The sequence below is a fragment of the Falco punctatus genome (genome assembly GCF_963210335.1).
Source record: "Falco punctatus genome assembly, chromosome: 2".
NCBI lineage: Eukaryota > Metazoa > Chordata > Aves > Falconiformes > Falconidae > Falco > Falco punctatus.
In genome coordinates, this window is record NC_137581.1 from 33,134,127 (window position 1) to 33,148,948 (window position 14,822).

The following is a 14,822-nucleotide window of genomic DNA, read 5'->3' on the forward strand; positions in this document are numbered from 1 at the left end:
GCTGTAAGTGAATAGTAGCAGAAGAGGGATCATGTGCTTATACCTGATTAGCCTCAACACAGAGGTTGGCATTTTAGCTTGTACCAACAGAGGAAGTGGGTTTGTGACATTATGAGTAGGCTGGGTATTGCGTAAATGGGGAATAGGCACATGTCCCCTTCTGCTACCTCTGCTACAGAGCCAGGCAGGAAAAAAGGACAGTTAACAGCAGTAATATATAGAATCGACTTACATTTTGTATGCAGGAGCTGGAAGTTTGGATATCTATTTGTGTTTTACATGCCAACTGGTAAAATGGCATATCTTACAAGAGGTCCTTTCCCTGTTTATGTAGAGTCACATCCACTCCACTTCAGTGCCTGCAGTAAATTCAGGCTTTCTATTCTTACTGAGGGAATAGGAGGAGTGCAACAATGGGAGAGGAAACTGGATTCCCTTTCCTTTCCTGCAATAGCAACAAAGTTGTTTATTACATTTAAATAATTGTCATCTATGCAGATGTGCTGAGGTGCAGGAAAAAAAATATCAGTAGCCTGATTTTGTTTGCAGAAGTATAAATAGGGGTCTGATTTTGTTTGTCAGTCCTTTGATACTAATAAAGATGCAGGCTGAGAAATGTCCATTTCCTTTTCAGATCCTCGTCTCATTACTTAGGTGAGGATTAATCCTCTCACCATTTTTTTGCATTTAATATGAGACAATTCATGTGAAGCCACTGCTGAACAGCAGGGGTGAGCCTAAATATAGACATTAAGATGTACTAAAAATGTGTTGAAACTGAGTTCGTCAATGCAGATTAGCAAAGCAATGGGCTGAGATGTCGAGGGTCATTTTTCTCCGGTGTCATCACTCCAGTGCACCTTTACAACCTCTGCATTGTTAAGGGGCTGTATGCTAAAAAGTGTGCTAAAACATGCTGTAAATTTCTTTTGGAGAACAGGGATAACTTCAGAAAGCCTCACATATAAAAAGAACTGTAAATATTGCTTAAAAAAAATTAGAAGGTGGCTAAGTCAAACTCTTGGTTTTTAACCAAGTTTGCCTTCAGAATATCCCAAGTGATTTGACTGCACAGTTCTATCGTTTTATCACTTGCCAATTTCCATATTTTTAAAAATCAAAGCCCTTTGTTTTAAGACCACTAACAAGCATAGAAGATGTCCTTTGCACTGTTAACCACATAAAAATGACCCAGATTTAATTTGTTTTGAAAATGTATTTGTAGCAAGAAAATACTCCCAGGCTGAGGCATTCTTTGCCAAATGTAGTCTACAGTCAGATTCTGAGGGCCAAATTCTGAAACCAGTGAAAAAGAGGGATTATTAGGGGAAATTCTGGCATTACCTTTGCCTGCCTGCACGTTCATGGTCATTGTAGTGATGTTCGCTATTTCACTGCATTCAAAATCAATGTATTCGCTTAGAAGATCCATCATTTTATGAGAGTTTTAAAAATTCTTCATTAAACTCACTTTATGCCTCCCCAAATCCATATTTTTTATTGATAGTGAAAATAAGATAGAGTCATTGGAAGCAGATGATAAAACCTGTATGCATAGGGCAGTTTACTTACTTCTTATGCTAAGAAAATGTGTGATTGTTACAGTTTTGATGAACTGTCCAGGCCCTGTTTATATAGTGGATTTTTTATCCTGCAGTGTTCATACAGTATTCCAGTGAATGCTTCTTATCTGAACCCTGGGGTACTCTATAATTCTTGAATCTAAGAGTAGGGCATGTCAGACATAAAATAGGAAATGTGGAACGTGAGATTTTGAGAAGTATTTCAGGTGATTTTGAAAAAAATATATCATAGCTAATAACAAGAAATGCTGCTCAAGGGTAAAGAAAAAATTTGGGGAGTGAGAAGTGAAGACAGTCTTTAAAAGAGGTTTTAGCTAGGACAGGAGAAACAAAATGTGCAAAATGAAGTCAGTAATATGCTTATGAATAGTGAGAGAGTTACATTTAGGAGTGGATGTTAAGAAATTTATGTTTCAGTATGGATGGATGGAGAGACGCGACAGGAATCAAACTGAATAATGGAATTCAGGCTATAGGGTTTGCAATATATGTGGGAGCAGAATCTCTTCCTGTAAGTCTTATCCTATGACTAAGGGTGGTAAGAGAGCAGAGGGAGTGCAGCGGAATAATGGAAGAGGAGTAGCCATCTATTGCTTGTTATTCAATTCTGAGTAGAACGCTAGAGCTGTAGTGATGATGGCAGGTGAGCTTCAGGATGAATTTTGAGGGACCAGGTTTTCCTTTTTTATGGTTAGTTTTTATTCATATGAAACTTAATGGAAGCCATGTGGCAATGATGGCTGGGAGGTTGTGTCTGCGTACTTGTAAAGAGCCCTTTTTTACAGAGCTTTGAAAAGGAACAAACTGTAGTTTAAACTTTTTATATCATGATGTTGTGAATCTGGTGCATTTGATAGACCCTGTGAAATTGCATCTCAGAGTACCTAACTTTTTTGTATGTGAATGCTCTAGAAAGAGTGTGTTAAAAGCCAGCCAGTCTTTCGTGACTTTATGTTTTTCTTTAAGTAGAAGAGATGTCAGAGTGCACACTTTACCTTCTTTTCATGTTCTTCCTCCATGCCTACCTTCACTATGTCCTCATTTTTGGTTTTTACCCCTCTGCTGTCACATAGTTTTCTCCTTTCCCCAACTGTCTCAATCTTGTTTTTTGCTTTTAACATATATATTACGTTGTGTAAATGTCTGCACAAAATGCATGAGGGAGATACCTGCTCACTCCTCTCTGCTTACTGCTTTCACTTTCTCTACTGGGCAGAGGTGAAAGCTTTGTTGGCCTCCCTTTCATATTCCCAGTCAGAAGAGATTCAGGACCACTTAAGCAACCAAAATCACTAGTTTCCCTGCTCCCAAGCCATCAGGGTGAAAGAGGAAGACAGGCTTTTTTACTGTCGTGTAAAGAAAAAGTGCTATAATCCCTCTTCAACTACCCCAAGGCTGCTCAGGAAACAAGAGGGTATGGAGCTTCTTTCACACCTCTTGTGGACTAGAGGACCATTATCTCCCAAAGGTTGGGACACCCTTCGCTATTTTTAGTTCTCTGCAAAGAAAAGGTGTAAGCTAAGGTAAAGACAGCAGCCAAGGGTGGGGAGAGGATGTATATAAGTAAGAACTTTGTCATCTCTTGTAGCCTGGTGGGGATGTTTCTATAAATGCATTAGCAACAAAAGGAAGGCTGAGGAGAATCTCCATCCTTTGTTGGAGGAGAGGGGAAACATAGTAACAAAGGATGAGTAACAGGCTGAGGTACTTAATGCTACCTTTGCCTCAGTCTTTAATAGTGAGATCAGTTGTTCTTGGAGTACCCAGCCCCCTGAGCTGGCAGATAGGGACAGGGAGCAGGATGAAGCCCCCGTAATGCAAGGGGAAACAGTGACCAGCTACACCACAGACAGGCACAAGGGGCCAGATGGGACCAACCCAAGGGTACTGAGGGAGCTGGCAAAAGCGCTCACTGATCTACTTTCAATCATTTATCAACAGCCCTGGCTAACTGCGGAGGTCCCTGTTGACTGGAAGTTAGCATATGTGACGCCCATCTACAAGAAGGGCTGGAAGGAGGATCTGGGGATCTAAAGGCCTGTCAGTCTGATCCCAGTGCTGTGGAAGATTATGGAGCAGATCATCCTGAGTGCCATCATGCATCATGTATTCCTCCACAACATCCTTTGTCTCTAAACTGGAAAGATGTGGATTTGATGGGTGTACCACTTGGTTGATGAGGAATTGGCTGGATGATCGCACTCAAATTCTTGCAGTCAACAGCTCCGTGTCCAAGTGGAGACTGGTGATGAGTGCCATTCCTCAAGGGGCTGTACTGAGTGGGACCAGTGCTGTTTAACATCATTGGCAACATGGGCAGTGGGATTGAGCACACCCTCAGCAAATTTGCTGATGACATCAAGCTGAGTGGTGTCGTTGACACACTGGGCAGGGAAGGGATACCATTCAGAGGGATCTTCACAGCTTGAGAGGTAAGCCTGTGTGAAACTCATAGAATTCAACAAGGCCAAGTGCAAGGTCCTGCACCTGGGTCAGGGCACCCCCCAGTATCAGTACAGGCTGGGAAGATAATGGATTGAGAGCAGCCATGAGGAGAAGGACTTGGTGGTGCTGGTGAATTAAAAGCTCAATGTGGCCCAACAATGTGTGCTTGCAGCTCAGAAGGCCAACTGTATGCGGGGCTGTATCAACAGAAGTGTGGCCAGCAGGTTGAAGGAGGTGATTCTCCCCCTCTACTACTCTCTCATGAGACCTCCCCTGGAGTACTGTGTTCAGCTCTGGAGCCCCTACATAAGAAGGACATGGACCTGTTGGAGCAAGTCCAGAAGAGGGCCACAAAGATGATCAGAGGGCTGGAGCACCTCATCGGTGAAGACAGGTTGAGAGAGTTGGGGTTGTTCAGCCTGGAGGAGAGAAGGTGCTGGGGAGACCTTATAGCAACCTTCCAGTGCCTACAGAGGGGTTGTAAGAAAGATGGGGACAGACCTTTTAGCAAAGCCTCTAGTGATAGGACAAAGAGTAATGGTTTCAAACTGAAAAACAGTAGATTTAGATTAGGCATTAGGAAGAAGTTCTTTACTGCGAGCTTGGTGAGACACTGGAACAGGTTGCTTAGAGAAGTTGTGGATGCCCCATCCCTGGAAGTGTTCAAGGCCAGGTTGGATGTGGCTTTGAGGAACCTGGTCTAGTAGAAGGTGTCCCTGCCCACAGCAGGGGGTTGGAACGAGATGATCTATAAGTTCCCTTCCTACACAAACCATTCAATGGATAGGACAACCAGGTAATCAGGCCCAGCCAGCATGGGTTTAAAAGACAGTTCCTGCTTGATGAACCTGACCTTCTATAACAATGTGACCCACTTAGTGGATGAGGGAAAAGCTGTGGATGTTTTCTACCTGAACCTTAATAAAGCCTTTGATAGAGTTTCCCCCAGTTCTCCTGGAGAAACTGGCTGCTCATGGCTTTGATGGATGTGTTGTATACTGGTTAAAAAACTGGCTGGGTGGCCAAGCTCAAAGAGTGGTGGTGAATGGAGTTGAATCCAGCTGGTGGCCAGTCACAAGTGATGTTCCCCAGGGCTCAGTACTGGGGCCAGTTCTGTTTAATCTCTTTATCAATGATCTGGATGAGGGAATTGAGTGAACCTTCAGTAAGTTTAGAGATGACAACAATGTTGGGCAAGGGAATGTTGATCTCCTTGAGAGCAGGAAGACTCTACAGAGGGATCTGGACAGGCTGGACTGATGGGCCAAAGCCAGTTGTGTGAGGTTCCACAAGGAGAAGTGCTGGGTCCTGCACCTGGGTCACAACAACCCCAGGCAATGCTACAGGCTTGGGGCAGAGTGGCTGGAAAACTGCCTGGTGGAAAAGAACCTAGCAGTGATGGTCAACAGCAGCTAAACATGAGCCAGCAGTGTACCCAGGCGGCCAAGAAGGCCAATAGCATCCTGGCTTGTATCAGAAACAACGTGGCCAGCATGACAAGGTGGTGACAAGGACAGGGTGAACGTCAGTCTCTTCTCCCAAGCAACAGGGCAAGAGAAAATAGCCTCAAGTTGTACTAGGGGAGGTTTAGATTGGATATTGGGAAAAATTTCATCACTAAAACGATTGTCAAGCATTGGAACAGGCTACCCAGGGAGATGGTGGAGTCACCATCCCTGGAGGTATTTAAAAGATGTGTAGACGTGGTGCTTAGGTGTAGAGGAATTATAGAGGAATGAAGCTGGATTAATGAACATTGATAACATACAGCTGTGGGCTGGCTTCAGGGGTGGTGGGTTGGCTGATGTGGATAAGGTGCAGCTGTGGCTGGTTCCTGTGAAGTAGTTAAATAGCTCTAAGGGGTATAATAGCTCTAAGTGACTGGGAAGAGGTAGAAGAGACAGCACCCTGGATGGAGGAGAGATGAGGAAAGGGGTGCAGCAGAGGCAAGAAGCAGGGTGGACAGGCCTGAAGAGGATGAAGAAACAGCATGAACAGTAGATGAACTGTTGAAACTTTGTGGGGGATTTGTGGCTGTGCTGGGGCAAGGCGTGGGAATTACTTGCTGAAGTAACCTGGTATGAGATGGTAAAAGCCTTGTTGCAGCCTGATAGTTTTGAGAGTGCTGCAATACTTAGGGACATGGTTTAGTGGTGGACTTGGTGGTGCTGCATTAATGGTTGGACTTAGTGTTCTTAAAGGTCTTTTTCAACCTAAATGATTCTGTGGTTCTGTGATACTCAAGTTTTCTAAGTGAGAATACCTCCATTATCAATACTTCAACCTGGAATCACATGGACCTCCTTTCCATAAATGTTTGCTGCCTGCAGATCCTCACAGAAAGGGTAAGGCTGCCCAGTGTGTCTAGAAATCACCTCATACAACCCCTTGCTCAGAACAGGGTCAGCTACAGCATGTTGCCCAGGACCATGTCCCCTTGAATTTTGCATATATCCAAAGATGGAGATGCCACATCCTCTCTGGGCAACCTGTACCAGTGTTTGACAGTGCTCACACTAAAAAAAAAATTAAGTTTATATAGAATTTGCTGTATTTCAGCTTGTGTCTTTTGTTTTGTCCTGCCATGGGGCACCACTGAGAAGAGTCTGGTTCAGTCTTCTTTATCTGCCCCCATCAGGTATTTATACATATCAGTAAGATCTCCTAGGTCATTTTTTTCTCCAGGCTGAACAGTCTCTTCTCTCTCAGCTCCTTCTCATATCAAAGACGACCCAGTCCCTTCCTCATCTTTATGACCTTTTGCTGGACTCCCTCCAGTATGTCCGTATCAATCTTGTACTGGTGATCCCAGCACTCCAGATGTGCCTCACCAGTGCTAAGCAGGCGGGAAGAATCACTTCCCTCGACCTGCTGGGGGCCCTCTATTGAATGCAGTCTGGGAAGCTCTTAGCCTTTGCTGCAAGGGGGCATTACTAGTTGACAGTCAACCTGTCCCACAGGTCCCCCAGGTGCTTTTCTGCAAAGCTGCTTTCCAGCCATTTGTGATTCAGCATGCATTGGTGCTTGGGGTTATTCCTTCCCAGAGGCAGGACTCTACATCTTCAGTTGAACTGTGTGAGGTTCCTGTTGTCCCATTTCTCCAGCCTGTCCAGGTTGCTTTGGATGGCAGCCCAACCCTCTGGTGTACCAGCCACTCCTCCCAGTTTTGTATCCTCTGCAGATCTGCTGAGGGTGCACCTTGCCCCATCATCCAGGTCATTGTTGAAGATGATGAACGCTACTGGCCCCAGAATCCACTCCTGGGCTTCACAACAAGTGACCAGCCTCCAGCTAGGCTTTGTGTCACTGATCACAGCCCTCTAGGCCCAGACGTTCAGCCAGTTTTCAGTCTGCCAAATGCTTCTAAACTCTCTTCTCAGCATCCTTGGAAATCCTGTACAGTTTCTCACAGTGACTCAAGCTTTTGCCTCGTATGTAATGGTATCAAAAATCACAAGGAGTTTTGTCTGTTTTACCTCAGATTGTCCAAGATCATGCAAGAAATTCTTGTAAAGTAGAGAATAAAACCAAATTTCCTATATTTTAAATGTTAAATTACACTTCCTGTCTCTGCTACTTTTACTGGCCAGAATTATAATGTAGACCTGTATCTGCACAGAGACTTTTTGTCACAGTCTATTTTTCCCAACTGTATTTTAAATATGTGTATAATTTTTTAATAATCCTTTGTGGTTTATTCCATTGTGGGTAACTGAAAAGGACAGAGAATTTAATGCATGAGAACATCCTGCCTTCGGACAGCTGCATCATCACAAGTATGTTTTCATCCAAAACACCACTTTTAATGGAAATAGAAATAAACAAACGTGAGGAAATTCTGCTTGTCTGCTGCAAACCACTTACTGCTTTTGTTAAAAGCCTTGCCTGAGGAAACTTGGCTGAAACAGATTGAGCACAACCTTGCTAAGAAATGGCTGAGGAAAGTGTGTGGGGAGAGAATGTAGATGTGGATACAGGTCCATGGGTAGTACAATTGCACAGATTCGTGCCCAATAAAGGCACAGCAGTTAGTTGTATTTCCTAGCTTTGGAATATATGTATAATCCCATAGCCACAACATGCTCTGATTACAGGACTGGTCATTTGTATTTTAGATTGCCTTCAAGGTGGTGAAACCTTTCTTCTTTTCCACACCCGACTGATACTCATTGCCTGTGGTGCTGATTTTCTTTTCAGTGTGACTCCCAAGCATGTGACATGCTTTGACCTAAGAGATACTGTGAAAATCCTGCTTGCCTTGTGAATCAGGACTCTTTCAATAAGATTCAATAAGTTCCCTTTAAAAAGAGATGTTGTTTAATCTTTTCTGCTTGGGACTCAATTCTGATGCCCCAGAGGATTCAAAGAATTAGTATTTTTTTATCAGTACTTTAAAGGGGAGGGGGAAACCCTGAAAAATTCACATTGGTGGGTGTGTGTGAGTGTAGCTACCATTTACTTTTTAAGAGAGTTTATTTGGTCCCATTCCTTCTGTCATGCCTAAGAAATGGATACACCCACACACACGCCTTCTGTGATCCAGAACCACTGCAGTAGCTGCTGTAGTAGCCCCGTCAATGATGGTACACATTAGGACAGCCTGTTCGAGTGAGTGGACGGGCCATGTCACTGATGGATGTGGTGGGAGCACTAAAGAAGAAAGGTACATTTTGAAACAATATTGCCAAGAATGACTTTCTTAAGAGGTCTGTTGAGTGCTGCCATCACATATTAGTTGAGTCATTTTACTTTTGCAGGTCACCTTTGCATTTGCAGGTGAAGGGCCTGATGTCAAATGACTCTGTCGTGACTGATGTCCTCCATACACAGCTGACAAGTGATGGTTACAGTATGTGCAGCAAAAGACCTGTGTTTTCCACATCTCTGAGTTAAAGGAGCTTCCAGTTAAAACTCTCTTTAACCAGTGAGTGCTTACAGGTTTCCTAACAGGAGATTCTTGGAATAGGCAAGCTTTAGAGAAAATAGATGAGAACTATAGTGTTATTCTTTTAGTCTGCAATTGTCTGAAGTTGTTGTCAATAGAAATAGTTGCATACATTTGTCTTCATTAATCATTTCAAGTTGTTGCTTTTTGATGCAGCCAGCCCTAGCAGTTCACAGGCACTTTAATTTTCCAGTTATTGTACCTGTGGCTCAGAACAGATACTGATTAGTTTCACATTTTGCTCTGTGGGCAGCTTAATGTTCTTGTCACCTTACATTGAGTTTTAAATGTGCAGAGTGTAAGAGAATGTCAGATGTGCTCCCAAGTCTTCTGGGTCAGGCTTAGCAAGTTATGATGTTTCCAGGTACTTTACTGATAGCTTTCTGAAAGATGGATGAAAGAACAAGGTGTGGTTTTAGGATCCTATCACAAAAGTAACTATTCCTCTTGTAAAGAGTGTGTGAGTGATTTTGTGTTGTATTCTTTTTCACACAAATTTTTAGCTGGAGATGAAGGTGATGCTGCTGGCTGCTAAAACACTGATACAAAAGGAAGTTATGATAGCAGCAAGGCAAGAGCAATGCTTTTCAATATTTGCACACAATTACAAGACCTTTTCAAACTGTAGTAGTGAAAGCAAAGGAGCAAATACATTTTGAGAAGTCCTAAACACAAAGATTAATTTTATAACAAATAGAAATGTTGCCTCTCTCCTCTTTATCGATTGTGTACCAGCTATGACTCATCAATGATGCTTTTTTCTTTCTGAAAATTGCCATGGAAGAAATCCCCTCCAAAACACAAAACCACGCTGAACATCTGCTGTCTAGGTATTCATTAGTTCTGTCTGCTCTGCTTTTGGCTAATTGCCTGGGAGTGAAGTTGAATCATTTATGGGGACTTAACCTAGTGCCAGTTATAGTAGTAAAGATCATGTAACAATTTGATAAAACCCAGGAAATGTCAGGCATGTAGCCTCCCAAACATAAAGTTTATTTACTGGTTTCTCATGCACTTTGTTTGCTACAATATTGCCTGCACAACTGATAACAGAAAATGTATTTAATAACTACTCAGTGCTAATATGCTGTAGTATGCATGACTGACTAATTTAATTTATCTCTGATTAAGCCTATTATGTTTGAGATCACTTTACAGAAGAGACTTTTTTTGCCAGCTGTAAGCTTATTTGAATTGTAATATAAGTTAATAATGTGTGAAATAAGTACTGGTCCCTGCTTCTAAATGTTAATTTTACCAAATGATTTCCTGAGTTAGTGCGTACACAGCTCATCTATTGCAATGTAGTTAGTGTGGTGTTTGGACGTAAGAATGCGTAGGCAAAAAGGCAGGTGTGTGGCAAGGGGGTAAATGGCTGTTGTTTCTGATGAGAAAAAGCAAGAGAATGCAAACATAGGCCAGTCAGAGGTAGCACATGGTCTATATATTGACAGTGTCAGCTGAGAAGAAGCCCTTGTGATATTCTCCATGTTGAAGACTTTGATTCCTACAAGGTGCAAAGGGGAATAGGGAAAATGGAGAGAGGTATACATGAAACAGAAAGTTGTGAGAAAAGCGGTCCTGAGTATGTTTACATAGGGAGATAGCCATTTGGGTGGAACTCTAGATTTTTCTCGGACTGAGGCTGGAGCTGGAAAAGAAGGGGGTGGGGTGGGGGGAGCCAAAACAAACCCCAAACAATTAAAACCTGAGAAATGTAGGAGAAAAAAATAAAGATTTTAATTCTGCCAAGGAAAGCAAAACTTCTTCCCCCACCCCCCCTCAAGGGAAAAAGAAGACTCTTTCCTGTTTCCCCTCCACTCTTTTCTGTGGTCTAATTGTTAGTAGGCAGGCTCTTTAATAGAGAGGGAAGCAAAGCTTTTTCTGTGCATAAGCCATATTCCAGGGGTATAGATCATTGGCAAATGAGACTTTGCAATGTCTGTGCTTTAGCCACTTGTTTCTCTGAGAGACTGCAGAGTGTTATCAATTGTTGGAGCCACTTGTTTCTCTGAGAGACTGCAAAGTGTTATCAATTGTTGGTTTGGAAAAAGCTCTGTGTTTAGCAATTGTTGCTTTTATGAAAAAGCATAATTATACATATTCTTGCTTTAATACATGTTTATTTTAAGTCTGCTGAGAAAATTCAGGTGGAGGGAATGAAGTCTTCTACATTAAGTGTGATGGTCTGGGGTTTAGTCTATGAGATTATTTATAGTCAATGATACCTAAATTATCTGTACTCTGCATTTAAATATATGCAATTCCAAGCAAAATAAAAGGAAGTCGTTACTTTTCTCCATCAGATTAGTGTATCTCTTCAAATTAGAAAATACATAGGATACTGTACTTACTGTGTCAGACTGAGCTGCCAAAACAATGTCACTTGCCTAGTGTGGAAGGAAAGTACGCTCCACATAATTTCTTTTTATGTCATTCTGTTCCACCCTCCAAACATTCCTGGCATGTGATAACATGTGGGATGTCAAGCACTACTGTTCACATTTTGTCATGCGATCTCATATAGATCAGCTATCAGCAAGCCGAGCTGCACAGCAGCTCTGATTTCAAGGTCTGTCTTCACAGCATGTCACATGCTAGCTGGTGGGACAGGACTTTGGCAGGTCCACCACCAACTGTTGGGATGCATGTACATATGCAAATGAATGCATGGTGGTCGTACTGTGCAGAGTAAATTTTCAGTGGTGTATAATTGCAAAAAAACGGTATTGCTATAAAAAGTTCTGATATGATGGCTTCAGGATTTGTCCCGTAGTACTGGTGTTACTAAGACTTTTCCTCTTGGTGTTTGCTCAGAATAGCCGATCAGCGAATGTTGGAGGAATGGCATGTCTCTTTTTCACATCAGACAGAGGTGGGACTGATACACTTAGAGCAGGCAAGGTTAAGTGTTTGAGTAGTATCATGTGGAGGGAATGTGGTGCATCAACTTCCCATGCTCTGCAAGGTCTTCCAGGTGTAATCCAAGGCTGAATGTGATACACGGTGATCTGAAAATGTGGTGCTGTATCTAATTTAGAAATAGCCACTCCTTCCCTTTGTGCTAGCACAGACTCCAGAACAACCAAATTGCACTTGTACTAGCTGGTCCTGGATCTGCACAGCTAATGCCTGGAGACAGGGTGTTACTGGGGAGGATGTTTCTGCTTTGAGAACTGCATCTTCACTGGCCTAAGAGAGCTCAGGTTTGCCCCAGATGTGAAGCCTTCTTCTATATTCTCTACCTTTTGCTTGAGTGGCTATGGGTAAGGAGGTTATTTAGTTTATTTTATTTTCTTCTGTAAGGAGCAGGATTCTTTTAAAAACGATAAACTAGCACTTTTTCAGGTTTTTTTTATACCTTGCTAAGAGTAGCAGTCTGAGCTTCTTCACCAGACAGGCTGACTGTAATTCAATTTGTAGACTAGTCAATGCTGAAAATTCTTCCTGTTTCTACAAATCATACATACGTAGTGACAGGAAAGTAGAATTTGATGCTTTGTATTCCATTTCTGTAAGAGAAAAGTTTTGAAGAACAATCAAAGAAAGAAGGTAAAATGATTATAAATAATCTAAATTTTCAGTGACTTTCCCGGTTTTGGGGCAGTCTTCTAGATGTTTTGAAGTGTGTGAATTCTAAATGTATTGCACTATTACCCGCAAGAGTAATTTTTCTGTAAAGTACATGGTTAATGACTCCCTGTTCAAGTCTTTCTTGTGCAAGGCTCTTGAACTTCTCTGCAGCCCAGTTCAACAAAGAAACTGTCAGTGGGTCAGGAAATTGTGCTTTACAGAGGACTGAGTGAAGACTAAGGCTGCCTTCTTTTTGTCCTCTAGTCTTTCTTTTCCCCCCAATACCTAAATTGAGATTGATCATTTAGCAGAAAAAAATACCACTATGAGCAATGAAGCATAACGCAATACAATACGGAAAGCTGCTTAGCTGTCGCATCAGACTCAACTTACTCTTGAGCAAAGATTAGCGAATGTAACTTACGTACAAGGTTGTAAATCTGCTTAGCAGTCTGTGACTCTTACCGGCAAATAACGCTTCCTAAACACAGCATTTGAACATGTCAAGACTCACTGTATTGAATAACTGATAAATAGGAGCCAGATGATTTCAGCCGGGACTACTAAAACATAGGAAGCCAAAAGATAACTCATATGTTAATTAACTGTGTTATGGTCTATTGTAATAAAGATATGTTGCAAAACCTTGTTATAACTGTGAGTTTCACCCCGTAAAGTATTTGTTGTTATGAAGCTTCCTTTCTTGCAACAGTGAATGTTTCACCTCTTCCTAGAAAAACCTCACAAAAACCCTGAGATTATACACCCAAATATTCCCTTAAAACATACTTTTGAAAGCTTGCCATTTTTGTTTGCCTTCATTACTTCAATAATTTTGTAGCTTCTTAGATGAATATGAAATATGCACAACAAATACATAAAAGCAATCTGAGAGAAAATATGCAAAATGTCCTTCCCCACACACATACCTAAAAGCTCTGGACTTCATGAAGAATTAAGGTTGAATAAAAACCAGCATGTTTTGTTCCATGCATTTTTAGAATTTCACTTGTTGGTCTGGGAAAAAAAAAGTCAAACCAAAGGTGTACAGAGGATCCAGTGTATATAAAAATGTTTTCAAAATATAAACATAGTATTCTAGAAGATGCCCTAATACATCCAATAGAATTTTTTTGCTATGTAATTTTTCATTTAAACTTACTGTTGTAGTCTACTTAAAACTAAATTAAAAGGGCACTGTAATGTTTAGGGGGACAGAAACACAAAGCAATTGGTAAGGATAAGACTACGTTGTGTTCTTTTAAATCATTTTTAAATGTCTGATGGTTGCTTTCTCCCTTTTTTCCAAACTGATCCAAGTTCGAGGATGCTTTTTGCTTCGATCAAATCCATTAGGATTTTTCTGTGGTCCTGTTCAGGAATTCCCTGTCATCAGTGAGGCTTGTTTGGGCAAGATTAACAATAGCTTTATAGCATGAAGTCTGATAGCAAGCACTCTGTTTTTTTGTTGGGGATTGATGAAGGACTGATAGGCCTGTGCAAACCTCAGTCATCCTATTTACCTTTTACAAAAACTGACATAGTTTTAGCTTTCTTCCACTGCTTTATAATTTCTCTGGTAGTCTAAGATTAATTGAAAATCAATGTTGGTGGTGCAAAACGTCCTAAGCCAGCTTTTTATACAAAAGTGCTGATACAGCTGCTGTTTAATATGCTTCCAAGCTACTGACAGCAAAGAAAGTATTTATTATAGCTGAGCATGAACTAAAACGTCAAAGATCCTAAGTAAACTGCACCCATGTATCATGGCAGGGGTGGGTCGAGGTCAATGGTGGAGGGATTTCTGGCATCTCCAAAGAATGCCACCAACATGACTTCTTTGTAGAGTTATTTCAGGTTCACTTTTATAAATGGTAACCCAGAGAAGAAAAGCTGAATCTAAGGAAAGACTCTGTGGGACAATAAAAAGGGAAACACCATCAAAACACTTCAAAATCCAAATGCACCAGTACAAAACTAGAATAAAAGGTGCATTTTGCAGAGAGACATATTTGGTGTGGAAGGGTAAACTTCAGAGAACCTTCTTACTCACAAAGGCATGACTGATCTACTTACTGAGCATGTTAACTTTCCTGCATCTTTATTGGCATTTCTATCATTTCTGTCCAGAAAAGGACCAATGTAGTTCCTGAGACTCCTTTTCTGCTTGCCATGCTTTGAAAGTTGTTACTGTCCTTTAGTTTGCATAATATTGATTTTTTCCCCTCTTTCTTCTATCGTTTTCCCCCTAATAATCTAATAAATATTAATTGCAA

General features: G+C 41.5%; 1 protein-coding gene across 4 annotated transcripts in view; it reads left to right on the forward strand.

Annotated features, from left to right (window-relative positions):
• Window positions 1-14,822, forward strand: part of ENOX1 (ecto-NOX disulfide-thiol exchanger 1) — a 392,145-nt gene that overhangs the window by 201,986 nt on the left and 175,337 nt on the right. The gene's annotated exons all lie outside the window — the stretch shown is intronic.